This window comes from Schistocerca cancellata, chromosome 1 (genome assembly GCF_023864275.1).
Source record: "Schistocerca cancellata isolate TAMUIC-IGC-003103 chromosome 1, iqSchCanc2.1, whole genome shotgun sequence".
Lineage (NCBI taxonomy): Eukaryota > Metazoa > Arthropoda > Insecta > Orthoptera > Acrididae > Schistocerca > Schistocerca cancellata.
This window is the reverse complement of record NC_064626.1, coordinates 480731308-480751323: the sequence shown is the minus strand read 5'-3', so window position 1 is coordinate 480751323 and position 20016 is coordinate 480731308. Positions and strand designations below refer to the sequence as shown.

General features: G+C 53.3%; 41 non-coding genes across 41 annotated transcripts; all 41 read left to right on the top strand.

Annotated features, from left to right (window-relative positions):
• The first annotated feature begins 45 nt into the window (after positions 1–45).
• Trnal-uag (transfer RNA leucine (anticodon UAG)) lies at positions 46–127 on the top strand. The gene has a single exon. It is a non-coding gene; the product is annotated as a tRNA-Leu (tRNA).
• Positions 128–571: 444 nt separating this feature from the next.
• Positions 572–643, top strand: Trnae-cuc (transfer RNA glutamic acid (anticodon CUC)). The gene has a single exon. It is a non-coding gene; the product is annotated as a tRNA-Glu (tRNA).
• A 374-nt stretch (positions 644–1017) lies between these two features.
• On the top strand, positions 1018–1089 carry Trnah-gug (transfer RNA histidin (anticodon GUG)). The gene has a single exon. It is a non-coding gene; the product is annotated as a tRNA-His (tRNA).
• A 439-nt stretch (positions 1090–1528) lies between these two features.
• On the top strand, positions 1529–1610 carry Trnal-uag (transfer RNA leucine (anticodon UAG)). The gene has a single exon. It is a non-coding gene; the product is annotated as a tRNA-Leu (tRNA).
• A 444-nt stretch (positions 1611–2054) lies between these two features.
• On the top strand, positions 2055–2126 carry Trnae-cuc (transfer RNA glutamic acid (anticodon CUC)). The gene has a single exon. It is a non-coding gene; the product is annotated as a tRNA-Glu (tRNA).
• A 364-nt stretch (positions 2127–2490) lies between these two features.
• Trnah-gug (transfer RNA histidin (anticodon GUG)) lies at positions 2491–2562 on the top strand. The gene has a single exon. It is a non-coding gene; the product is annotated as a tRNA-His (tRNA).
• Positions 2563–3001: 439 nt separating this feature from the next.
• On the top strand, positions 3002–3083 carry Trnal-uag (transfer RNA leucine (anticodon UAG)). The gene has a single exon. It is a non-coding gene; the product is annotated as a tRNA-Leu (tRNA).
• Positions 3084–3527: 444 nt separating this feature from the next.
• Trnae-cuc (transfer RNA glutamic acid (anticodon CUC)) lies at positions 3528–3599 on the top strand. Its single transcript has one exon. It is a non-coding gene; the product is annotated as a tRNA-Glu (tRNA).
• Positions 3600–3963: 364 nt separating this feature from the next.
• Positions 3964–4035, top strand: Trnah-gug (transfer RNA histidin (anticodon GUG)). The gene has a single exon. It is a non-coding gene; the product is annotated as a tRNA-His (tRNA).
• Positions 4036–4474: 439 nt separating this feature from the next.
• Trnal-uag (transfer RNA leucine (anticodon UAG)) lies at positions 4475–4556 on the top strand. Its single transcript has one exon. It is a non-coding gene; the product is annotated as a tRNA-Leu (tRNA).
• Positions 4557–5000: 444 nt separating this feature from the next.
• Trnae-cuc (transfer RNA glutamic acid (anticodon CUC)) lies at positions 5001–5072 on the top strand. Its single transcript has one exon. It is a non-coding gene; the product is annotated as a tRNA-Glu (tRNA).
• Positions 5073–5446: 374 nt separating this feature from the next.
• Positions 5447–5518, top strand: Trnah-gug (transfer RNA histidin (anticodon GUG)). Its single transcript has one exon. It is a non-coding gene; the product is annotated as a tRNA-His (tRNA).
• Positions 5519–5957: 439 nt separating this feature from the next.
• Trnal-uag (transfer RNA leucine (anticodon UAG)) lies at positions 5958–6039 on the top strand. Its single transcript has one exon. It is a non-coding gene; the product is annotated as a tRNA-Leu (tRNA).
• A 444-nt stretch (positions 6040–6483) lies between these two features.
• Trnae-cuc (transfer RNA glutamic acid (anticodon CUC)) lies at positions 6484–6555 on the top strand. Its single transcript has one exon. It is a non-coding gene; the product is annotated as a tRNA-Glu (tRNA).
• A 364-nt stretch (positions 6556–6919) lies between these two features.
• On the top strand, positions 6920–6991 carry Trnah-gug (transfer RNA histidin (anticodon GUG)). Its single transcript has one exon. It is a non-coding gene; the product is annotated as a tRNA-His (tRNA).
• Positions 6992–7430: 439 nt separating this feature from the next.
• Trnal-uag (transfer RNA leucine (anticodon UAG)) lies at positions 7431–7512 on the top strand. The gene has a single exon. It is a non-coding gene; the product is annotated as a tRNA-Leu (tRNA).
• Positions 7513–7956: 444 nt separating this feature from the next.
• On the top strand, positions 7957–8028 carry Trnae-cuc (transfer RNA glutamic acid (anticodon CUC)). The gene has a single exon. It is a non-coding gene; the product is annotated as a tRNA-Glu (tRNA).
• Positions 8029–8392: 364 nt separating this feature from the next.
• Positions 8393–8464, top strand: Trnah-gug (transfer RNA histidin (anticodon GUG)). The gene has a single exon. It is a non-coding gene; the product is annotated as a tRNA-His (tRNA).
• Positions 8465–8903: 439 nt separating this feature from the next.
• Positions 8904–8985, top strand: Trnal-uag (transfer RNA leucine (anticodon UAG)). Its single transcript has one exon. It is a non-coding gene; the product is annotated as a tRNA-Leu (tRNA).
• A 444-nt stretch (positions 8986–9429) lies between these two features.
• Positions 9430–9501, top strand: Trnae-cuc (transfer RNA glutamic acid (anticodon CUC)). Its single transcript has one exon. It is a non-coding gene; the product is annotated as a tRNA-Glu (tRNA).
• Positions 9502–9875: 374 nt separating this feature from the next.
• Positions 9876–9947, top strand: Trnah-gug (transfer RNA histidin (anticodon GUG)). The gene has a single exon. It is a non-coding gene; the product is annotated as a tRNA-His (tRNA).
• Positions 9948–10386: 439 nt separating this feature from the next.
• Positions 10387–10468, top strand: Trnal-uag (transfer RNA leucine (anticodon UAG)). Its single transcript has one exon. It is a non-coding gene; the product is annotated as a tRNA-Leu (tRNA).
• A 444-nt stretch (positions 10469–10912) lies between these two features.
• Positions 10913–10984, top strand: Trnae-cuc (transfer RNA glutamic acid (anticodon CUC)). Its single transcript has one exon. It is a non-coding gene; the product is annotated as a tRNA-Glu (tRNA).
• A 374-nt stretch (positions 10985–11358) lies between these two features.
• Positions 11359–11430, top strand: Trnah-gug (transfer RNA histidin (anticodon GUG)). Its single transcript has one exon. It is a non-coding gene; the product is annotated as a tRNA-His (tRNA).
• Positions 11431–11869: 439 nt separating this feature from the next.
• On the top strand, positions 11870–11951 carry Trnal-uag (transfer RNA leucine (anticodon UAG)). Its single transcript has one exon. It is a non-coding gene; the product is annotated as a tRNA-Leu (tRNA).
• Positions 11952–12395: 444 nt separating this feature from the next.
• Trnae-cuc (transfer RNA glutamic acid (anticodon CUC)) lies at positions 12396–12467 on the top strand. Its single transcript has one exon. It is a non-coding gene; the product is annotated as a tRNA-Glu (tRNA).
• A 364-nt stretch (positions 12468–12831) lies between these two features.
• On the top strand, positions 12832–12903 carry Trnah-gug (transfer RNA histidin (anticodon GUG)). The gene has a single exon. It is a non-coding gene; the product is annotated as a tRNA-His (tRNA).
• A 439-nt stretch (positions 12904–13342) lies between these two features.
• Positions 13343–13424, top strand: Trnal-uag (transfer RNA leucine (anticodon UAG)). The gene has a single exon. It is a non-coding gene; the product is annotated as a tRNA-Leu (tRNA).
• A 444-nt stretch (positions 13425–13868) lies between these two features.
• Trnae-cuc (transfer RNA glutamic acid (anticodon CUC)) lies at positions 13869–13940 on the top strand. The gene has a single exon. It is a non-coding gene; the product is annotated as a tRNA-Glu (tRNA).
• Positions 13941–14304: 364 nt separating this feature from the next.
• Trnah-gug (transfer RNA histidin (anticodon GUG)) lies at positions 14305–14376 on the top strand. Its single transcript has one exon. It is a non-coding gene; the product is annotated as a tRNA-His (tRNA).
• Positions 14377–14815: 439 nt separating this feature from the next.
• Positions 14816–14897, top strand: Trnal-uag (transfer RNA leucine (anticodon UAG)). The gene has a single exon. It is a non-coding gene; the product is annotated as a tRNA-Leu (tRNA).
• Positions 14898–15341: 444 nt separating this feature from the next.
• Trnae-cuc (transfer RNA glutamic acid (anticodon CUC)) lies at positions 15342–15413 on the top strand. Its single transcript has one exon. It is a non-coding gene; the product is annotated as a tRNA-Glu (tRNA).
• Positions 15414–15787: 374 nt separating this feature from the next.
• On the top strand, positions 15788–15859 carry Trnah-gug (transfer RNA histidin (anticodon GUG)). The gene has a single exon. It is a non-coding gene; the product is annotated as a tRNA-His (tRNA).
• Positions 15860–16298: 439 nt separating this feature from the next.
• Positions 16299–16380, top strand: Trnal-uag (transfer RNA leucine (anticodon UAG)). Its single transcript has one exon. It is a non-coding gene; the product is annotated as a tRNA-Leu (tRNA).
• Positions 16381–16824: 444 nt separating this feature from the next.
• Trnae-cuc (transfer RNA glutamic acid (anticodon CUC)) lies at positions 16825–16896 on the top strand. The gene has a single exon. It is a non-coding gene; the product is annotated as a tRNA-Glu (tRNA).
• A 374-nt stretch (positions 16897–17270) lies between these two features.
• On the top strand, positions 17271–17342 carry Trnah-gug (transfer RNA histidin (anticodon GUG)). The gene has a single exon. It is a non-coding gene; the product is annotated as a tRNA-His (tRNA).
• A 439-nt stretch (positions 17343–17781) lies between these two features.
• Trnal-uag (transfer RNA leucine (anticodon UAG)) lies at positions 17782–17863 on the top strand. Its single transcript has one exon. It is a non-coding gene; the product is annotated as a tRNA-Leu (tRNA).
• Positions 17864–18307: 444 nt separating this feature from the next.
• Trnae-cuc (transfer RNA glutamic acid (anticodon CUC)) lies at positions 18308–18379 on the top strand. Its single transcript has one exon. It is a non-coding gene; the product is annotated as a tRNA-Glu (tRNA).
• A 374-nt stretch (positions 18380–18753) lies between these two features.
• Positions 18754–18825, top strand: Trnah-gug (transfer RNA histidin (anticodon GUG)). Its single transcript has one exon. It is a non-coding gene; the product is annotated as a tRNA-His (tRNA).
• Positions 18826–19264: 439 nt separating this feature from the next.
• Positions 19265–19346, top strand: Trnal-uag (transfer RNA leucine (anticodon UAG)). Its single transcript has one exon. It is a non-coding gene; the product is annotated as a tRNA-Leu (tRNA).
• A 444-nt stretch (positions 19347–19790) lies between these two features.
• Trnae-cuc (transfer RNA glutamic acid (anticodon CUC)) lies at positions 19791–19862 on the top strand. Its single transcript has one exon. It is a non-coding gene; the product is annotated as a tRNA-Glu (tRNA).
• The last annotated feature ends 154 nt before the right edge of the window (positions 19863–20016 follow it).

The following is a 20016-nucleotide window of genomic DNA, read 5'->3' as shown; positions in this document are numbered from 1 at the left end:
GATCTTTGTAGTACAAAGGAAACGTTTTGCCGCCGCTCTTGCAAGGGTAACGTGGCCGAGCGGTCTAAGGCGCTGGTTTTAGGCACCAGTCTCTTCTGAGGCGTGGGTTCGAATCCCACCGTTGCCAATTTTGGCGTCTCATTTTTGTGCCGTTGCTGTGTGTTCTCGTGGAGTAGGACGCAGCTCATGTGACGCGCGTGTTGCGTAGGTAGCGTGGCCGAGCGGTCTCAGGCGCTGGTTTCAGGCACAAGTCTCTTCGGAGGCGTGGGTTCGAATCCCACTGCTGCCAAACGTGTAATGTTTCCTGCATCGAAGTCACATGCACTCATTGCCCGCAAAGGAAACAGCACAACAAGGCGTGAGCGTCTGCTTCGTGAAGTGTCGTAGAACAGTACGTGGTGCAACGGCAGGATTTGTAGGCGCCTTTTGCTCTCATCACTGCTGGCGTTCGTCTCCACGATATGCGTCCAGAGCATGCCGCTCTATAGCGTGCGAGAGTGGATTTTTTACAGTTGTCGTCAGTTAATCGTGGGTGGTTGCTGCGTTCGCTGGAGGAGCACTGGCGTTGTAATCCGGTGTAGTCTAGTGGCTAGGATACCTGGCTCTCACCCAGGAGTCCCGGGTTCGATTCCCGGTACCGGAAATGCGCGTTTTTGTTGCTCCTCTTATGCGACTTGTCTCGACTTTGCTCGACTGACGCTACGCTGACGCGTGCAGAAAGCCACGTTAAGTATGATTCGTGGCAACACCCGACGGCGAGAGAGATGCTGTGTCTGTCCACTTGTTATCGAGTCACATGTCTGTAGTCAAGAGGCTTGGAGGACTGCAAGACATTGCCACGGAGGTGAATGCAGCTAACCACTGTAGTTAGTGTCCCGACAGCGCAGGCACGTTCATCTGCTCGTATGCATGTGATGGAGACCGTGTCTGCCACTGCTGTGGCGTACACCTTGGCCTAGGCTTTGCTGTGTATCGACACTTGCATTCCAGCCAGCTGCTTTCGGGGGCGCCTCCGTGGCCGTGATCGTCTAGTGGTTAGGACATTGCGTTGTGGCCGCAATAACCCAGGTTCGAATCCTGGTCACGGCAATTTTGAAAGTTTTTCCTTGCTGCCGTTGCATTGACGATAGTGCACGAGTACTCGAAATCACAGTGCTTTCTTGGTTTTTCACTCGTGTTCCGCAGGCCGCAGTTTGTACTTGAGCTCACATATGTTTGTTACATGGAGCATTCTAGCTCCGCCTGACAGGTACAGCTACGATACTTTAGTGGTTACGGAAAGCCCAGGTTCGAAACCTGGTCACGGCACGAAAACGTCTCTTGATGCTGTCTCCTTAACTACGACAGCTACAGACAAGTGGCGTCGCTACCATATGGCGGGCACGGCATTTTCTTGTTGTGGGTGGCCTAAAGAGACGCTTCCAGTGGGAGAGCAGTGAAAATACATGGCACGGCGATTGCCAAGATACTTCCATTTCGAAGTGATCTTTGTAGTACAAAGGGAACGTTTTGCCGCCGCTCTTGCAAGGGTAACGTGGCCGAGCGGTCTAAGGCGCTGGTTTTAGGCACCAGTCTCTTCTGAGGCGTGGGTTCGAATCCCACCGTTGCCAATTTTGGCGTCTCATTTTTGTGCCGTTGCTGTGTGTTCTCGTGGAGTAGGTCGCAGCTCATGTGACGCGCGTGTTGCGTAGGTAGCGTGGCCGAGCGGTCTCAGGCGCTGGTTTCAGGCACAAGTCTCTTCGGAGGCGTGGGTTCGAATCCCACTGCTGCCAAACGTGTAATGTTTCCTGCATCGAAGTCACATGCACTCATTGCCCGCAAAGGAAACAGCACAACAAGGCGTGAGCGTCTGCTTCGTGAAGTGTCGTAGAACAGTACGTGGTGCAACGGCAGGATTTGTAGGCGCCTTTTGCTCTCATCACTGCTGGCGTTCGTCTCCACGATATGCGTCCAGAGCATGCCGCTCTATAGCGTGCGAGAGTGGATTTTTTACAGTTGTCGTCAGTTAATCGTGGGTGGTTGCTGCGTTCGCTGGAGGAGCACTGGCGTTGTAATCCGGTGTAGTCTAGTGGCTAGGATACCTGGCTCTCACCCAGGAGTCCCGGGTTCGATTCCCGGTACCGGAAATGCGCGTTTTTGTTGCTCCTCTTATGCGACTTGTCTCGACTGACGCTACGCTGACGCGTGCAGAAAGCCACGTTAAGTATGATTCGTGGCAACACCCGACGGCGAGAGAGATGCTGTGTCTGTCCACTTGTTATCGAGTCACATGTCTGTAGTCAAGAGGCTTGGAGGACTGCAAGACATTGCCACGGAGGTGAATGCAGCTAACCACTGTAGTTAGTGTCCCGACAGCGCAGGCACGTTCATCTGCTCGTATGCATGTGATGGAGACCGTGTCTGCCACTGCTGTGGCGTACACCTTGGCCTAGGCTTTGCTGTGTATCGACACTTGCATTCCAGCCAGCTGCTTTCGGGGGCGCCTCCGTGGCCGTGATCGTCTAGTGGTTAGGACATTGCGTTGTGGCCGCAATAACCCAGGTTCGAATCCTGGTCACGGCAATTTTGAAAGTTTTTCCTTGCTGCCGTTGCATTGACGATAGTGCACGAGTACTCGAAATCACAGTGCTTTCTTGGTTTTTCACTCGTGTTCCGCAGGCCGCAGTTTGTACTTGAGCTCACATATGTTTGTTACATGGAGCATTCTAGCTCCGCCTGACAGGTACAGCTACGATACTTTAGTGGTTACGGAAAGCCCAGGTTCGAAACCTGGTCACGGCACGAAAACGTCTCTTGATGCTGTCTCCTTAACTACGACAGCTACAGACAAGTGGCGTCGCTACCATATGGCGGGCACGGCATTTTCTTGTTGTGGGTGGCCTAAAGAGACGCTTCCAGTGGGAGAGCAGTGAAAATACATGGCACGGCGATTGCCAAGATACTTCCATTTCGAAGTGATCTTTGTAGTACAAAGGGAACGTTTTGCCGCCGCTCTTGCAAGGGTAACGTGGCCGAGCGGTCTAAGGCGCTGGTTTTAGGCACCAGTCTCTTCTGAGGCGTGGGTTCGAATCCCACCGTTGCCAATTTTGGCGTCTCATTTTTGTGCCGTTGCTGTGTGTTCTCGTGGAGTAGGTCGCAGCTCATGTGACGCGCGTGTTGCGTAGGTAGCGTGGCCGAGCGGTCTCAGGCGCTGGTTTCAGGCACAAGTCTCTTCGGAGGCGTGGGTTCGAATCCCACTGCTGCCAAACGTGTAATGTTTCCTGCATCGAAGTCACATGCACTCATTGCCCGCAAAGGAAACAGCACAACAAGGCGTGAGCGTCTGCTTCGTGAAGTGTCGTAGAACAGTACGTGGTGCAACGGCAGGATTTGTAGGCGCCTTTTGCTCTCATCACTGCTGGCGTTCGTCTCCACGATATGCGTCCAGAGCATGCCGCTCTATAGCGTGCGAGAGTGGATTTTTTACAGTTGTCGTCAGTTAATCGTGGGTGGTTGCTGCGTTCGCTGGAGGAGCACTGGCGTTGTAATCCGGTGTAGTCTAGTGGCTAGGATACCTGGCTCTCACCCAGGAGTCCCGGGTTCGATTCCCGGTACCGGAAATGCGCGTTTTTGTTGCTCCTCTTATGCGACTTGTCTCGACTGACGCTACGCTGACGCGTGCAGAAAGCCACGTTAAGTATGATTCGTGGCAACACCCGACGGCGAGAGAGATGCTGTGTCTGTCCACTTGTTATCGAGTCACATGTCTGTAGTCAAGAGGCTTGGAGGACTGCAAGACATTGCCACGGAGGTGAATGCAGCTAACCACTGTAGTTAGTGTCCCGACAGCGCAGGCACGTTCATCTGCTCGTATGCATGTGATGGAGACCGTGTCTGCCACTGCTGTGGCGTACACCTTGGCCTAGGCTTTGCTGTGTATCGACACTTGCATTCCAGCCAGCTGCTTTCGGGGGCGCCTCCGTGGCCGTGATCGTCTAGTGGTTAGGACATTGCGTTGTGGCCGCAATAACCCAGGTTCGAATCCTGGTCACGGCAATTTTGAAAGTTTTTCCTTGCTGCCGTTGCATTGACGATAGTGCACGAGTACTCGAAATCACAGTGCTTTCTTGGTTTTTCACTCGTGTTCCGCAGGCCGCAGTTTGTACTTGAGCTCACATATGTTTGTTACATGGAGCATTCTAGCTCCGCCTGACAGGTACAGCTACGATACTTTAGTGGTTACGGAAAGCCCAGGTTCGAAACCTGGTCACGGCACGAAAACGTCTCTTGATGCTGTCTCCTTAACTACGACAGCTACAGACAAGTGGCGTCGCTACCATATGGCGGGCACGGCATTTTCTTGTTGTGGGTGGCCTAAAGAGACGCTTCCAGTGGGAGAGCAGTGAAAATACATGGCACGGCGATTGCCAAGATACTTCCATTTCGAAGTGATCTTTGTAGTACAAAGGGAACGTTTTGCCGCCGCTCTTGCAAGGGTAACGTGGCCGAGCGGTCTAAGGCGCTGGTTTTAGGCACCAGTCTCTTCTGAGGCGTGGGTTCGAATCCCACCGTTGCCAATTTTGGCGTCTCATTTTTGTGCCGTTGCTGTGTGTTCTCGTGGAGTAGGTCGCAGCTCATGTGACGCGCGTGTTGCGTAGGTAGCGTGGCCGAGCGGTCTCAGGCGCTGGTTTCAGGCACAAGTCTCTTCGGAGGCGTGGGTTCGAATCCCACTGCTGCCAAACGTGTAATGTTTCCTGCATCGAAGTCACATGCACTCATTGCCCGCAAAGGAAACAGCACAACAAGGCGTGAGCGTCTGCTTCGTGAAGTGTCGTAGAACAGTACGTGGTGCAACGGCAGGATTTGTAGGCGCCTTTTGCTCTCATCACTGCTGGCGTTCGTCTCCACGATATGCGTCCAGAGCATGCCGCTCTATAGCGTGCGAGAGTGGATTTTTTACAGTTGTCGTCAGTTAATCGTGGGTGGTTGCTGCGTTCGCTGGAGGAGCACTGGCGTTGTAATCCGGTGTAGTCTAGTGGCTAGGATACCTGGCTCTCACCCAGGAGTCCCGGGTTCGATTCCCGGTACCGGAAATGCGCGTTTTTGTTGCTCCTCTTATGCGACTTGTCTCGACTTTGCTCGACTGACGCTACGCTGACGCGTGCAGAAAGCCACGTTAAGTATGATTCGTGGCAACACCCGACGGCGAGAGAGATGCTGTGTCTGTCCACTTGTTATCGAGTCACATGTCTGTAGTCAAGAGGCTTGGAGGACTGCAAGACATTGCCACGGAGGTGAATGCAGCTAACCACTGTAGTTAGTGTCCCGACAGCGCAGGCACGTTCATCTGCTCGTATGCATGTGATGGAGACCGTGTCTGCCACTGCTGTGGCGTACACCTTGGCCTAGGCTTTGCTGTGTATCGACACTTGCATTCCAGCCAGCTGCTTTCGGGGGCGCCTCCGTGGCCGTGATCGTCTAGTGGTTAGGACATTGCGTTGTGGCCGCAATAACCCAGGTTCGAATCCTGGTCACGGCAATTTTGAAAGTTTTTCCTTGCTGCCGTTGCATTGACGATAGTGCACGAGTACTCGAAATCACAGTGCTTTCTTGGTTTTTCACTCGTGTTCCGCAGGCCGCAGTTTGTACTTGAGCTCACATATGTTTGTTACATGGAGCATTCTAGCTCCGCCTGACAGGTACAGCTACGATACTTTAGTGGTTACGGAAAGCCCAGGTTCGAAACCTGGTCACGGCACGAAAACGTCTCTTGATGCTGTCTCCTTAACTACGACAGCTACAGACAAGTGGCGTCGCTACCATATGGCGGGCACGGCATTTTCTTGTTGTGGGTGGCCTAAAGAGACGCTTCCAGTGGGAGAGCAGTGAAAATACATGGCACGGCGATTGCCAAGATACTTCCATTTCGAAGTGATCTTTGTAGTACAAAGGGAACGTTTTGCCGCCGCTCTTGCAAGGGTAACGTGGCCGAGCGGTCTAAGGCGCTGGTTTTAGGCACCAGTCTCTTCTGAGGCGTGGGTTCGAATCCCACCGTTGCCAATTTTGGCGTCTCATTTTTGTGCCGTTGCTGTGTGTTCTCGTGGAGTAGGTCGCAGCTCATGTGACGCGCGTGTTGCGTAGGTAGCGTGGCCGAGCGGTCTCAGGCGCTGGTTTCAGGCACAAGTCTCTTCGGAGGCGTGGGTTCGAATCCCACTGCTGCCAAACGTGTAATGTTTCCTGCATCGAAGTCACATGCACTCATTGCCCGCAAAGGAAACAGCACAACAAGGCGTGAGCGTCTGCTTCGTGAAGTGTCGTAGAACAGTACGTGGTGCAACGGCAGGATTTGTAGGCGCCTTTTGCTCTCATCACTGCTGGCGTTCGTCTCCACGATATGCGTCCAGAGCATGCCGCTCTATAGCGTGCGAGAGTGGATTTTTTACAGTTGTCGTCAGTTAATCGTGGGTGGTTGCTGCGTTCGCTGGAGGAGCACTGGCGTTGTAATCCGGTGTAGTCTAGTGGCTAGGATGCCTGGCTCTCACCCAGGAGTCCCGGGTTCGATTCCCGGTACCGGAAATGCGCGTTTTTGTTGCTCCTCTTATGCGACTTGTCTCGACTGACGCTACGCTGACGCGTGCAGAAAGCCACGTTAAGTATGATTCGTGGCAACACCCGACGGCGAGAGAGATGCTGTGTCTGTCCACTTGTTATCGAGTCACATGTCTGTAGTCAAGAGGCTTGGAGGACTGCAAGACATTGCCACGGAGGTGAATGCAGCTAACCACTGTAGTTAGTGTCCCGACAGCGCAGGCACGTTCATCTGCTCGTATGCATGTGATGGAGACCGTGTCTGCCACTGCTGTGGCGTACACCTTGGCCTAGGCTTTGCTGTGTATCGACACTTGCATTCCAGCCAGCTGCTTTCGGGGGCGCCTCCGTGGCCGTGATCGTCTAGTGGTTAGGACATTGCGTTGTGGCCGCAATAACCCAGGTTCGAATCCTGGTCACGGCAATTTTGAAAGTTTTTCCTTGCTGCCGTTGCATTGACGATAGTGCACGAGTACTCGAAATCACAGTGCTTTCTTGGTTTTTCACTCGTGTTCCGCAGGCCGCAGTTTGTACTTGAGCTCACATATGTTTGTTACATGGAGCATTCTAGCTCCGCCTGACAGGTACAGCTACGATACTTTAGTGGTTACGGAAAGCCCAGGTTCGAAACCTGGTCACGGCACGAAAACGTCTCTTGATGCTGTCTCCTTAACTACGACAGCTACAGACAAGTGGCGTCGCTACCATATGGCGGGCACGGCATTTTCTTGTTGTGGGTGGCCTAAAGAGACGCTTCCAGTGGGAGAGCAGTGAAAATACATGGCACGGCGATTGCCAAGATACTTCCATTTCGAAGTGATCTTTGTAGTACAAAGGGAACGTTTTGCCGCCGCTCTTGCAAGGGTAACGTGGCCGAGCGGTCTAAGGCGCTGGTTTTAGGCACCAGTCTCTTCTGAGGCGTGGGTTCGAATCCCACCGTTGCCAATTTTGGCGTCTCATTTTTGTGCCGTTGCTGTGTGTTCTCGTGGAGTAGGACGCAGCTCATGTGACGCGCGTGTTGCGTAGGTAGCGTGGCCGAGCGGTCTCAGGCGCTGGTTTCAGGCACAAGTCTCTTCGGAGGCGTGGGTTCGAATCCCACTGCTGCCAAACGTGTAATGTTTCCTGCATCGAAGTCACATGCACTCATTGCCCGCAAAGGAAACAGCACAACAAGGCGTGAGCGTCTGCTTCGTGAAGTGTCGTAGAACAGTACGTGGTGCAACGGCAGGATTTGTAGGCGCCTTTTGCTCTCATCACTGCTGGCGTTCGTCTCCACGATATGCGTCCAGAGCATGCCGCTCTATAGCGTGCGAGAGTGGATTTTTTACAGTTGTCGTCAGTTAATCGTGGGTGGTTGCTGCGTTCGCTGGAGGAGCACTGGCGTTGTAATCCGGTGTAGTCTAGTGGCTAGGATACCTGGCTCTCACCCAGGAGTCCCGGGTTCGATTCCCGGTACCGGAAATGCGCGTTTTTGTTGCTCCTCTTATGCGACTTGTCTCGACTGACGCTACGCTGACGCGTGCAGAAAGCCACGTTAAGTATGATTCGTGGCAACACCCGACGGCGAGAGAGATGCTGTGTCTGTCCACTTGTTATCGAGTCACATGTCTGTAGTCAAGAGGCTTGGAGGACTGCAAGACATTGCCACGGAGGTGAATGCAGCTAACCACTGTAGTTAGTGTCCCGACAGCGCAGGCACGTTCATCTGCTCGTATGCATGTGATGGAGACCGTGTCTGCCACTGCTGTGGCGTACACCTTGGCCTAGGCTTTGCTGTGTATCGACACTTGCATTCCAGCCAGCTGCTTTCGGGGGCGCCTCCGTGGCCGTGATCGTCTAGTGGTTAGGACATTGCGTTGTGGCCGCAATAACCCAGGTTCGAATCCTGGTCACGGCAATTTTGAAAGTTTTTCCTTGCTGCCGTTGCATTGACGATAGTGCACGAGTACTCGAAATCACAGTGCTTTCTTGGTTTTTCACTCGTGTTCCGCAGGCCGCAGTTTGTACTTGAGCTCACATATGTTTGTTACATGGAGCATTCTAGCTCCGCCTGACAGGTACAGCTACGATACTTTAGTGGTTACGGAAAGCCCAGGTTCGAAACCTGGTCACGGCACGAAAACGTCTCTTGATGCTGTCTCCTTAACTACGACAGCTACAGACAAGTGGCGTCGCTACCATATGGCGGGCACGGCATTTTCTTGTTGTGGGTGGCCTAAAGAGACGCTTCCAGTGGGAGAGCAGTGAAAATACATGGCACGGCGATTGCCAAGATACTTCCATTTCGAAGTGATCTTTGTAGTACAAAGGGAACGTTTTGCCGCCGCTCTTGCAAGGGTAACGTGGCCGAGCGGTCTAAGGCGCTGGTTTTAGGCACCAGTCTCTTCTGAGGCGTGGGTTCGAATCCCACCGTTGCCAATTTTGGCGTCTCATTTTTGTGCCGTTGCTGTGTGTTCTCGTGGAGTAGGACGCAGCTCATGTGACGCGCGTGTTGCGTAGGTAGCGTGGCCGAGCGGTCTCAGGCGCTGGTTTCAGGCACAAGTCTCTTCGGAGGCGTGGGTTCGAATCCCACTGCTGCCAAACGTGTAATGTTTCCTGCATCGAAGTCACATGCACTCATTGCCCGCAAAGGAAACAGCACAACAAGGCGTGAGCGTCTGCTTCGTGAAGTGTCGTAGAACAGTACGTGGTGCAACGGCAGGATTTGTAGGCGCCTTTTGCTCTCATCACTGCTGGCGTTCGTCTCCACGATATGCGTCCAGAGCATGCCGCTCTATAGCGTGCGAGAGTGGATTTTTTACAGTTGTCGTCAGTTAATCGTGGGTGGTTGCTGCGTTCGCTGGAGGAGCACTGGCGTTGTAATCCGGTGTAGTCTAGTGGCTAGGATACCTGGCTCTCACCCAGGAGTCCCGGGTTCGATTCCCGGTACCGGAAATGCGCGTTTTTGTTGCTCCTCTTATGCGACTTGTCTCGACTTTGCTCGACTGACGCTACGCTGACGCGTGCAGAAAGCCACGTTAAGTATGATTCGTGGCAACACCCGACGGCGAGAGAGATGCTGTGTCTGTCCACTTGTTATCGAGTCACATGTCTGTAGTCAAGAGGCTTGGAGGACTGCAAGACATTGCCACGGAGGTGAATGCAGCTAACCACTGTAGTTAGTGTCCCGACAGCGCAGGCACGTTCATCTGCTCGTATGCATGTGATGGAGACCGTGTCTGCCACTGCTGTGGCGTACACCTTGGCCTAGGCTTTGCTGTGTATCGACACTTGCATTCCAGCCAGCTGCTTTCGGGGGCGCCTCCGTGGCCGTGATCGTCTAGTGGTTAGGACATTGCGTTGTGGCCGCAATAACCCAGGTTCGAATCCTGGTCACGGCAATTTTGAAAGTTTTTCCTTGCTGCCGTTGCATTGACGATAGTGCACGAGTACTCGAAATCACAGTGCTTTCTTGGTTTTTCACTCGTGTTCCGCAGGCCGCAGTTTGTACTTGAGCTCACATATGTTTGTTACATGGAGCATTCTAGCTCCGCCTGACAGGTACAGCTACGATACTTTAGTGGTTACGGAAAGCCCAGGTTCGAAACCTGGTCACGGCACGAAAACGTCTCTTGATGCTGTCTCCTTAACTACGACAGCTACAGACAAGTGGCGTCGCTACCATATGGCGGGCACGGCATTTTCTTGTTGTGGGTGGCCTAAAGAGACGCTTCCAGTGGGAGAGCAGTGAAAATACATGGCACGGCGATTGCCAAGATACTTCCATTTCGAAGTGATCTTTGTAGTACAAAGGAAACGTTTTGCCGCCGCTCTTGCAAGGGTAACGTGGCCGAGCGGTCTAAGGCGCTGGTTTTAGGCACCAGTCTCTTCTGAGGCGTGGGTTCGAATCCCACCGTTGCCAATTTTGGCGTCTCATTTTTGTGCCGTTGCTGTGTGTTCTCGTGGAGTAGGACGCAGCTCATGTGACGCGCGTGTTGCGTAGGTAGCGTGGCCGAGCGGTCTCAGGCGCTGGTTTCAGGCACAAGTCTCTTCGGAGGCGTGGGTTCGAATCCCACTGCTGCCAAACGTGTAATGTTTCCTGCATCGAAGTCACATGCACTCATTGCCCGCAAAGGAAACAGCACAACAAGGCGTGAGCGTCTGCTTCGTGAAGTGTCGTAGAACAGTACGTGGTGCAACGGCAGGATTTGTAGGCGCCTTTTGCTCTCATCACTGCTGGCGTTCGTCTCCACGATATGCGTCCAGAGCATGCCGCTCTATAGCGTGCGAGAGTGGATTTTTTACAGTTGTCGTCAGTTAATCGTGGGTGGTTGCTGCGTTCGCTGGAGGAGCACTGGCGTTGTAATCCGGTGTAGTCTAGTGGCTAGGATACCTGGCTCTCACCCAGGAGTCCCGGGTTCGATTCCCGGTACCGGAAATGCGCGTTTTTGTTGCTCCTCTTATGCGACTTGTCTCGACTTTGCTCGACTGACGCTACGCTGACGCGTGCAGAAAGCCACGTTAAGTATGATTCGTGGCAACACCCGACGGCGAGAGAGATGCTGTGTCTGTCCACTTGTTATCGAGTCACATGTCTGTAGTCAAGAGGCTTGGAGGACTGCAAGACATTGCCACGGAGGTGAATGCAGCTAACCACTGTAGTTAGTGTCCCGACAGCGCAGGCACGTTCATCTGCTCGTATGCATGTGATGGAGACCGTGTCTGCCACTGCTGTGGCGTACACCTTGGCCTAGGCTTTGCTGTGTATCGACACTTGCATTCCAGCCAGCTGCTTTCGGGGGCGCCTCCGTGGCCGTGATCGTCTAGTGGTTAGGACATTGCGTTGTGGCCGCAATAACCCAGGTTCGAATCCTGGTCACGGCAATTTTGAAAGTTTTTCCTTGCTGCCGTTGCATTGACGATAGTGCACGAGTACTCGAAATCACAGTGCTTTCTTGGTTTTTCACTCGTGTTCCGCAGGCCGCAGTTTGTACTTGAGCTCACATATGTTTGTTACATGGAGCATTCTAGCTCCGCCTGACAGGTACAGCTACGATACTTTAGTGGTTACGGAAAGCCCAGGTTCGAAACCTGGTCACGGCACGAAAACGTCTCTTGATGCTGTCTCCTTAACTACGACAGCTACAGACAAGTGGCGTCGCTACCATATGGCGGGCACGGCATTTTCTTGTTGTGGGTGGCCTAAAGAGACGCTTCCAGTGGGAGAGCAGTGAAAATACATGGCACGGCGATTGCCAAGATACTTCCATTTCGAAGTGATCTTTGTAGTACAAAGGAAACGTTTTGCCGCCGCTCTTGCAAGGGTAACGTGGCCGAGCGGTCTAAGGCGCTGGTTTTAGGCACCAGTCTCTTCTGAGGCGTGGGTTCGAATCCCACCGTTGCCAATTTTGGCGTCTCATTTTTGTGCCGTTGCTGTGTGTTCTCGTGGAGTAGGACGCAGCTCATGTGACGCGCGTGTTGCGTAGGTAGCGTGGCCGAGCGGTCTCAGGCGCTGGTTTCAGGCACAAGTCTCTTCGGAGGCGTGGGTTCGAATCCCACTGCTGCCAAACGTGTAATGTTTCCTGCATCGAAGTCACATGCACTCATTGCCCGCAAAGGAAACAGCACAACAAGGCGTGAGCGTCTGCTTCGTGAAGTGTCGTAGAACAGTACGTGGTGCAACGGCAGGATTTGTAGGCGCCTTTTGCTCTCATCACTGCTGGCGTTCGTCTCCACGATATGCGTCCAGAGCATGCCGCTCTATAGCGTGCGAGAGTGGATTTTTTACAGTTGTCGTCAGTTAATCGTGGGTGGTTGCTGCGTTCGCTGGAGGAGCACTGGCGTTGTAATCCGGTGTAGTCTAGTGGCTAGGATACCTGGCTCTCACCCAGGAGTCCCGGGTTCGATTCCCGGTACCGGAAATGCGCGTTTTTGTTGCTCCTCTTATGCGACTTGTCTCGACTGACGCTACGCTGACGCGTGCAGAAAGCCACGTTAAGTATGATTCGTGGCAACACCCGACGGCGAGAGAGATGCTGTGTCTGTCCACTTGTTATCGAGTCACATGTCTGTAGTCAAGAGGCTTGGAGGACTGCAAGACATTGCCACGGAGGTGAATGCAGCTAACCACTGTAGTTAGTGTCCCGACAGCGCAGGCACGTTCATCTGCTCGTATGCATGTGATGGAGACCGTGTCTGCCACTGCTGTGGCGTACACCTTGGCCTAGGCTTTGCTGTGTATCGACACTTGCATTCCAGCCAGCTGCTTTCGGGGGCGCCTCCGTGGCCGTGATCGTCTAGTGGTTAGGACATTGCGTTGTGGCCGCAATAACCCAGGTTCGAATCCTGGTCACGGCAATTTTGAAAGTTTTTCCTTGCTGCCGTTGCATTGACGATAGTGCACGAGTACTCGAAATCACAGTGCTTTCTTGGTTTTTCACTCGTGTTCCGCAGGCCGCAGTTTGTACTTGAGCTCACATATGTTTGTTACATGGAGCATTCTAGCTCCGCCTGACAGGTACAGCTACGATACTTTAGTGGTTACGGAAAGCCCAGGTTCGAAACCTGGTCACGGCACGAAAACGTCTCTTGATGCTGTCTCCTTAACTACGACAGCTACAGACAAGTGGCGTCGCTACCATATGGCGGGCACGGCATTTTCTTGTTGTGGGTGGCCTAAAGAGACGCTTCCAGTGGGAGAGCAGTGAAAATACATGGCACGGCGATTGCCAAGATACTTCCATTTCGAAGTGATCTTTGTAGTACAAAGGGAACGTTTTGCCGCCGCTCTTGCAAGGGTAACGTGGCCGAGCGGTCTAAGGCGCTGGTTTTAGGCACCAGTCTCTTCTGAGGCGTGGGTTCGAATCCCACCGTTGCCAATTTTGGCGTCTCATTTTTGTGCCGTTGCTGTGTGTTCTCGTGGAGTAGGACGCAGCTCATGTGACGCGCGTGTTGCGTAGGTAGCGTGGCCGAGCGGTCTCAGGCGCTGGTTTCAGGCACAAGTCTCTTCGGAGGCGTGGGTTCGAATCCCACTGCTGCCAAACGTGTAATGTTTCCTGCATCGAAGTCACATGCACTCATTGCCCGCAAAGGAAACAGCACAACAAGGCGTGAGCGTCTGCTTCGTGAAGTGTCGTAGAACAGTACGTGGTGCAACGGCAGGATTTGTAGGCGCCTTTTGCTCTCATCACTGCTGGCGTTCGTCTCCACGATATGCGTCCAGAGCATGCCGCTCTATAGCGTGCGAGAGTGGATTTTTTACAGTTGTCGTCAGTTAATCGTGGGTGGTTGCTGCGTTCGCTGGAGGAGCACTGGCGTTGTAATCCGGTGTAGTCTAGTGGCTAGGATACCTGGCTCTCACCCAGGAGTCCCGGGTTCGATTCCCGGTACCGGAAATGCGCGTTTTTGTTGCTCCTCTTATGCGACTTGTCTCGACTGACGCTACGCTGACGCGTGCAGAAAGCCACGTTAAGTATGATTCGTGGCAACACCCGACGGCGAGAGAGATGCTGTGTCTGTCCACTTGTTATCGAGTCACATGTCTGTAGTCAAGAGGCTTGGAGGACTGCAAGACATTGCCACGGAGGTGAATGCAGCTAACCACTGTAGTTAGTGTCCCGACAGCGCAGGCACGTTCATCTGCTCGTATGCATGTGATGGAGACCGTGTCTGCCACTGCTGTGGCGTACACCTTGGCCTAGGCTTTGCTGTGTATCGACACTTGCATTCCAGCCAGCTGCTTTCGGGGGCGCCTCCGTGGCCGTGATCGTCTAGTGGTTAGGACATTGCGTTGTGGCCGCAATAACCCAGGTTCGAATCCTGGTCACGGCAATTTTGAAAGTTTTTCCTTGCTGCCGTTGCATTGACGATAGTGCACGAGTACTCGAAATCACAGTGCTTTCTTGGTTTTTCACTCGTGTTCCGCAGGCCGCAGTTTGTACTTGAGCTCACATATGTTTGTTACATGGAGCATTCTAGCTCCGCCTGACAGGTACAGCTACGATACTTTAGTGGTTACGGAAAGCCCAGGTTCGAAACCTGGTCACGGCACGAAAACGTCTCTTGATGCTGTCTCCTTAACTACGACAGCTACAGACAAGTGGCGTCGCTACCATATGGCGGGCACGGCATTTTCTTGTTGTGGGTGGCCTAAAGAGACGCTTCCAGTGGGAGAGCAGTGAAAATACATGGCACGGCGATTGCCAAGATACTTCCATTTCGAAGTGATCTTTGTAGTACAAAGGGAACGTTTTGCCGCCGCTCTTGCAAGGGTAACGTGGCCGAGCGGTCTAAGGCGCTGGTTTTAGGCACCAGTCTCTTCTGAGGCGTGGGTTCGAATCCCACCGTTGCCAATTTTGGCGTCTCATTTTTGTGCCGTTGCTGTGTGTTCTCGTGGAGTAGGACGCAGCTCATGTGACGCGCGTGTTGCGTAGGTAGCGTGGCCGAGCGGTCTCAGGCGCTGGTTTCAGGCACAAGTCTCTTCGGAGGCGTGGGTTCGAATCCCACTGCTGCCAAACGTGTAATGTTTCCTGCATCGAAGTCACATGCACTCATTGCCCGCAAAGGAAACAGCACAACAAGGCGTGAGCGTCTGCTTCGTGAAGTGTCGTAGAACAGTACGTGGTGCAACGGCAGGATTTGTAGGCGCCTTTTGCTCTCATCACTGCTGGCGTTCGTCTCCACGATATGCGTCCAGAGCATGCCGCTCTATAGCGTGCGAGAGTGGATTTTTTACAGTTGTCGTCAGTTAATCGTGGGTGGTTGCTGCGTTCGCTGGAGGAGCACTGGCGTTGTAATCCGGTGTAGTCTAGTGGCTAGGATACCTGGCTCTCACCCAGGAGTCCCGGGTTCGATTCCCGGTACCGGAAATGCGCGTTTTTGTTGCTCCTCTTATGCGACTTGTCTCGACTTTGCTCGACTGACGCTACGCTGACGCGTGCAGAAAGCCACGTTAAGTATGATTCGTGGCAACACCCGACGGCGAGAGAGATGCTGTGTCTGTCCACTTGTTATCGAGTCACATGTCTGTAGTCAAGAGGCTTGGAGGACTGCAAGACATTGCCACGGAGGTGAATGCAGCTAACCACTGTAGTTAGTGTCCCGACAGCGCAGGCACGTTCATCTGCTCGTATGCATGTGATGGAGACCGTGTCTGCCACTGCTGTGGCGTACACCTTGGCCTAGGCTTTGCTGTGTATCGACACTTGCATTCCAGCCAGCTGCTTTCGGGGGCGCCTCCGTGGCCGTGATCGTCTAGTGGTTAGGACATTGCGTTGTGGCCGCAATAACCCAGGTTCGAATCCTGGTCACGGCAATTTTGAAAGTTTTTCCTTGCTGCCGTTGCATTGACGATAGTGCACGAGTACTCGAAATCACAGTGCTTTCTTGGTTTTTCACTCGTGTTCCGCAGGCCGCAGTTTGTACTTGAGCTCACATATGTTTGTTACATGGAGCATTCTAGCTCCGCCTGACAGGTACAGCTACGATACTTTAGTGGTTACGGAAAGCCCAGGTTCGAAACCTGGTCACGGCACGAAAACGTCTCTTGATGCTGTCTCCTTAACTACGACAGCTACAGACAAGTGGCGTCGCTACCATATGGCGGGCACGGCATTTTCTTGTTGTGGGTGGCCTAAAGAGACGCTTCCAGTGGGAGAGCAGTGAAAATACATGGCACGGCGATTGCCAAGATACTTCCATTTCGAAGTGATCTTTGTAGTACAAAGGAAACGTTTTGCCGCCGCTCTTGCAAGGGTAACGTGGCCGAGCGGTCTAAGGCGCTGGTTTTAGGCACCAGTCTCTTCTGAGGCGTGGGTTCGAATCCCACCGTTGCCAATTTTGGCGTCTCATTTTTGTGCCGTTGCTGTGTGTTCTCGTGGAGTAGGACGCAGCTCATGTGACGCGCGTGTTGCGTAGGTAGCGTGGCCGAGCGGTCTCAGGCGCTGGTTTCAGGCACAAGTCTCTTCGGAGGCGTGGGTTCGAATCCCACTGCTGCCAAACGTGTAATGTTTCCTGCATCGAAGTCACATGCACTCATTGCCCGCAAAGGAAACAGCACAACAAGGCGTGAGCGTCTGCTTCGTGAAGTGTCGTAGAACAGTACGTGGTGCAACGGCAGGATTTGTAGGCGCCTTTTGCTCTCATCACTGCTGGCGTTCGTCTCCACGATATGCGTCCAGAGCATGCCGCTCTATAGCGTGCGAGAGTGGATTTTTTACAGTTGTCGTCAGTTAATCGTGGGTGGTTGCTGCGTTCGCTGGAGGAGCACTGGCGTTGTAATCCGGTGTAGTCTAGTGGCTAGGATACCTGGCTCTCACCCAGGAGTCCCGGGTTCGATTCCCGGTACCGGAAATGCGCGTTTTTGTTGCTCCTCTTATGCGACTTGTCTCGACTTTGCTCGACTGACGCTACGCTGACGCGTGCAGAAAGCCACGTTAAGTATGATTCGTGGCAACACCCGACGGCGAGAGAGATGCTGTGTCTGTCCACTTGTTATCGAGTCACATGTCTGTAGTCAAGAGGCTTGGAGGACTGCAAGACATTGCCACGGAGGTGAATGCAGCTAACCACTGTAGTTAGTGTCCCGACAGCGCAGGCACGTTCATCTGCTCGTATGCATGTGATGGAGACCGTGTCTGCCACTGCTGTGGCGTACACCTTGGCCTAGGCTTTGCTGTGTATCGACACTTGCATTCCAGCCAGCTGCTTTCGGGGGCGCCTCCGTGGCCGTGATCGTCTAGTGGTTAGGACATTGCGTTGTGGCCGCAATAACCCAGGTTCGAATCCTGGTCACGGCAATTTTGAAAGTTTTTCCTTGCTGCCGTTGCATTGACGATAGTGCACGAGTACTCGAAATCACAGTGCTTTCTTGGTTTTTCACTCGTGTTCCGCAGGCCGCAGTTTGTACTTGAGCTCACATATGTTTGTTACATGGAGCATTCTAGCTCCGCCTGACAGGTACAGCTACGATACTTTAGTGGTTACGGAAAGCCCAGGTTCGAAACCTGGTCACGGCACGAAAACGTCTCTTGATGCTGTCTCCTTAACTACGACAGCTACAGACAAGTGGCGTCGCTACCATATGGCGGGCACGGCATTTTCTTGTTGTGGGTGGCCTAAAGAGACGCTTCCAGTGGGAGAGCAGTGAAAATACATGGCACGGCGATTGCCAAGATACTTCCATTTCGAAGTGATCTTTGTAGTACAAAGGAAACGTTTTGCCGCCGCTCTTGCAAGGGTAACGTGGCCGAGCGGTCTAAGGCGCTGGTTTTAGGCACCAGTCTCTTCTGAGGCGTGGGTTCGAATCCCACCGTTGCCAATTTTGGCGTCTCATTTTTGTGCCGTTGCTGTGTGTTCTCGTGGAGTAGGACGCAGCTCATGTGACGCGCGTGTTGCGTAGGTAGCGTGGCCGAGCGGTCTCAGGCGCTGGTTTCAGGCACAAGTCTCTTCGGAGGCGTGGGTTCGAATCCCACTGCTGCCAAACGTGTAATGTTTCCTGCATCGAAGTCACATGCACTCATTGCCCGCAAAGGAAACAGCACAACAAGGCGTGAGCGTCTGCTTCGTGAAGTGTCGTAGAACAGTACGTGGTGCAACGGCAGGATTTGTAGGCGCCTTTTGCTCTCATCACTGCTGGCGTTCGTCTCCACGATATGCGTCCAGAGCATGCCGCTCTATAGCGTGCGAGAGTGGATTTTTTACAGTTGTCGTCAGTTAATCGTGGGTGGTTGCTGCGTTCGCTGGAGGAGCACTGGCGTTGTAATCCGGTGTAGTCTAGTGGCTAGGATACCTGGCTCTCACCCAGGAGTCCCGGGTTCGATTCCCGGTACCGGAAATGCGCGTTTTTGTTGCTCCTCTTATGCGACTTGTCTCGACTTTGCTCGACTGACGCTACGCTGACGCGTGCAGAAAGCCACGTTAAGTATGATTCGTGGCAACACCCGACGGCGAGAGAGATGCTGTGTCTGTCCACTTGTTATCGAGTCACATGTCTGTAGTCAAGAGGCTTGGAGGACTGCAAGACATTGCCACGGAGGTGAATGCAGCTAACCACTGTAGTTAGTGTCCCGACAGCGCAGGCACGTTCATCTGCTCGTATGCATGTGATGGAGACCGTGTCTGCCACTGCTGTGGCGTACACCTTGGCCTAGGCTTTGCTGTGTATCGACACTTGCATTCCAGCCAGCTGCTTTCGGGGGCGCCTCCGTGGCCGTGATCGTCTAGTGGTTAGGACATTGCGTTGTGGCCGCAATAACCCAGGTTCGAATCCTGGTCACGGCAATTTTGAAAGTTTTTCCTTGCTGCCGTTGCATTGACGATAGTGCACGAGTACTCGAAATCACAGTGCTTTCTTGGTTTTTCACTCGTGTTCCGCAGGCCGCAGTTTGTACTTGAGCTCACATATGTTTGTTACATGGAGCATTCTAGCTCCGCCTGACAGGTACAGCTACGATACTTTAGTGGTTACGGAAAGCCCAGGTTCGAAACCTGGTCACGGCACGAAAACGTCTCTTGATGCTGTCTCCTTAACTACGACAGCTACAGACAAGTGGCGTCGCTACCATATGGCGGGCACGGCATTTTCTTGTTGTGGGTGGCCTAAAGAGACGCTTCCAGTGGGAGAGCAGTGAAAATACATGGCACGGCGATTGCCAAGATACTTCCATTTCGAAGTGATCTTTGTAGTACAAAGGGAACGTTTTGCCGCCGCTCTTGCAAGGGTAACGTGGCCGAGCGGTCTAAGGCGCTGGTTTTAGGCACCAGTCTCTTCTGAGGCGTGGGTTCGAATCCCACCGTTGCCAATTTTGGCGTCTCATTTTTGTGCCGTTGCTGTGTGTTCTCGTGGAGTAGGTCGCAGCTCATGTGACGCGCGTGTTGCGTAGGTAGCGTGGCCGAGCGGTCTCAGGCGCTGGTTTCAGGCACAAGTCTCTTCGGAGGCGTGGGTTCGAATCCCACTGCTGCCAAACGTGTAATGTTTCCTGCATCGAAGTCACATGCACTCATTGCCCGCAAAGGAAACAGCACAACAAGGCGTGAGCGTCTGCTTCGTGAAGTGTCGTAGAACAGTACGTGGTGCAACGGCAGGATTTGTAGGCGCCTTTTGCTCTCATCACTGCTGGCGTTCGTCTCCACGATATGCGTCCAGAGCATGCCGCTCTATAGCGTGCGAGAGTGGATTTTTTACAGTTGTCGTCAGTTAATCGTGGGTGGTTGCTGCGTTCGCTGGAGGAGCACTGGCGTTGTAATCCGGTGTAGTCTAGTGGCTAGGATACCTGGCTCTCACCCAGGAGTCCCGGGTTCGATTCCCGGTACCGGAAATGCGCGTTTTTGTTGCTCCTCTTATGCGACTTGTCTCGACTGACGCTACGCTGACGCGTGCAGAAAGCCACGTTAAGTATGATTCGTGGCAACACCCGACGGCGAGAGAGATGCTGTGTCTGTCCACTTGTTATCGAGTCACATGTCTGTAGT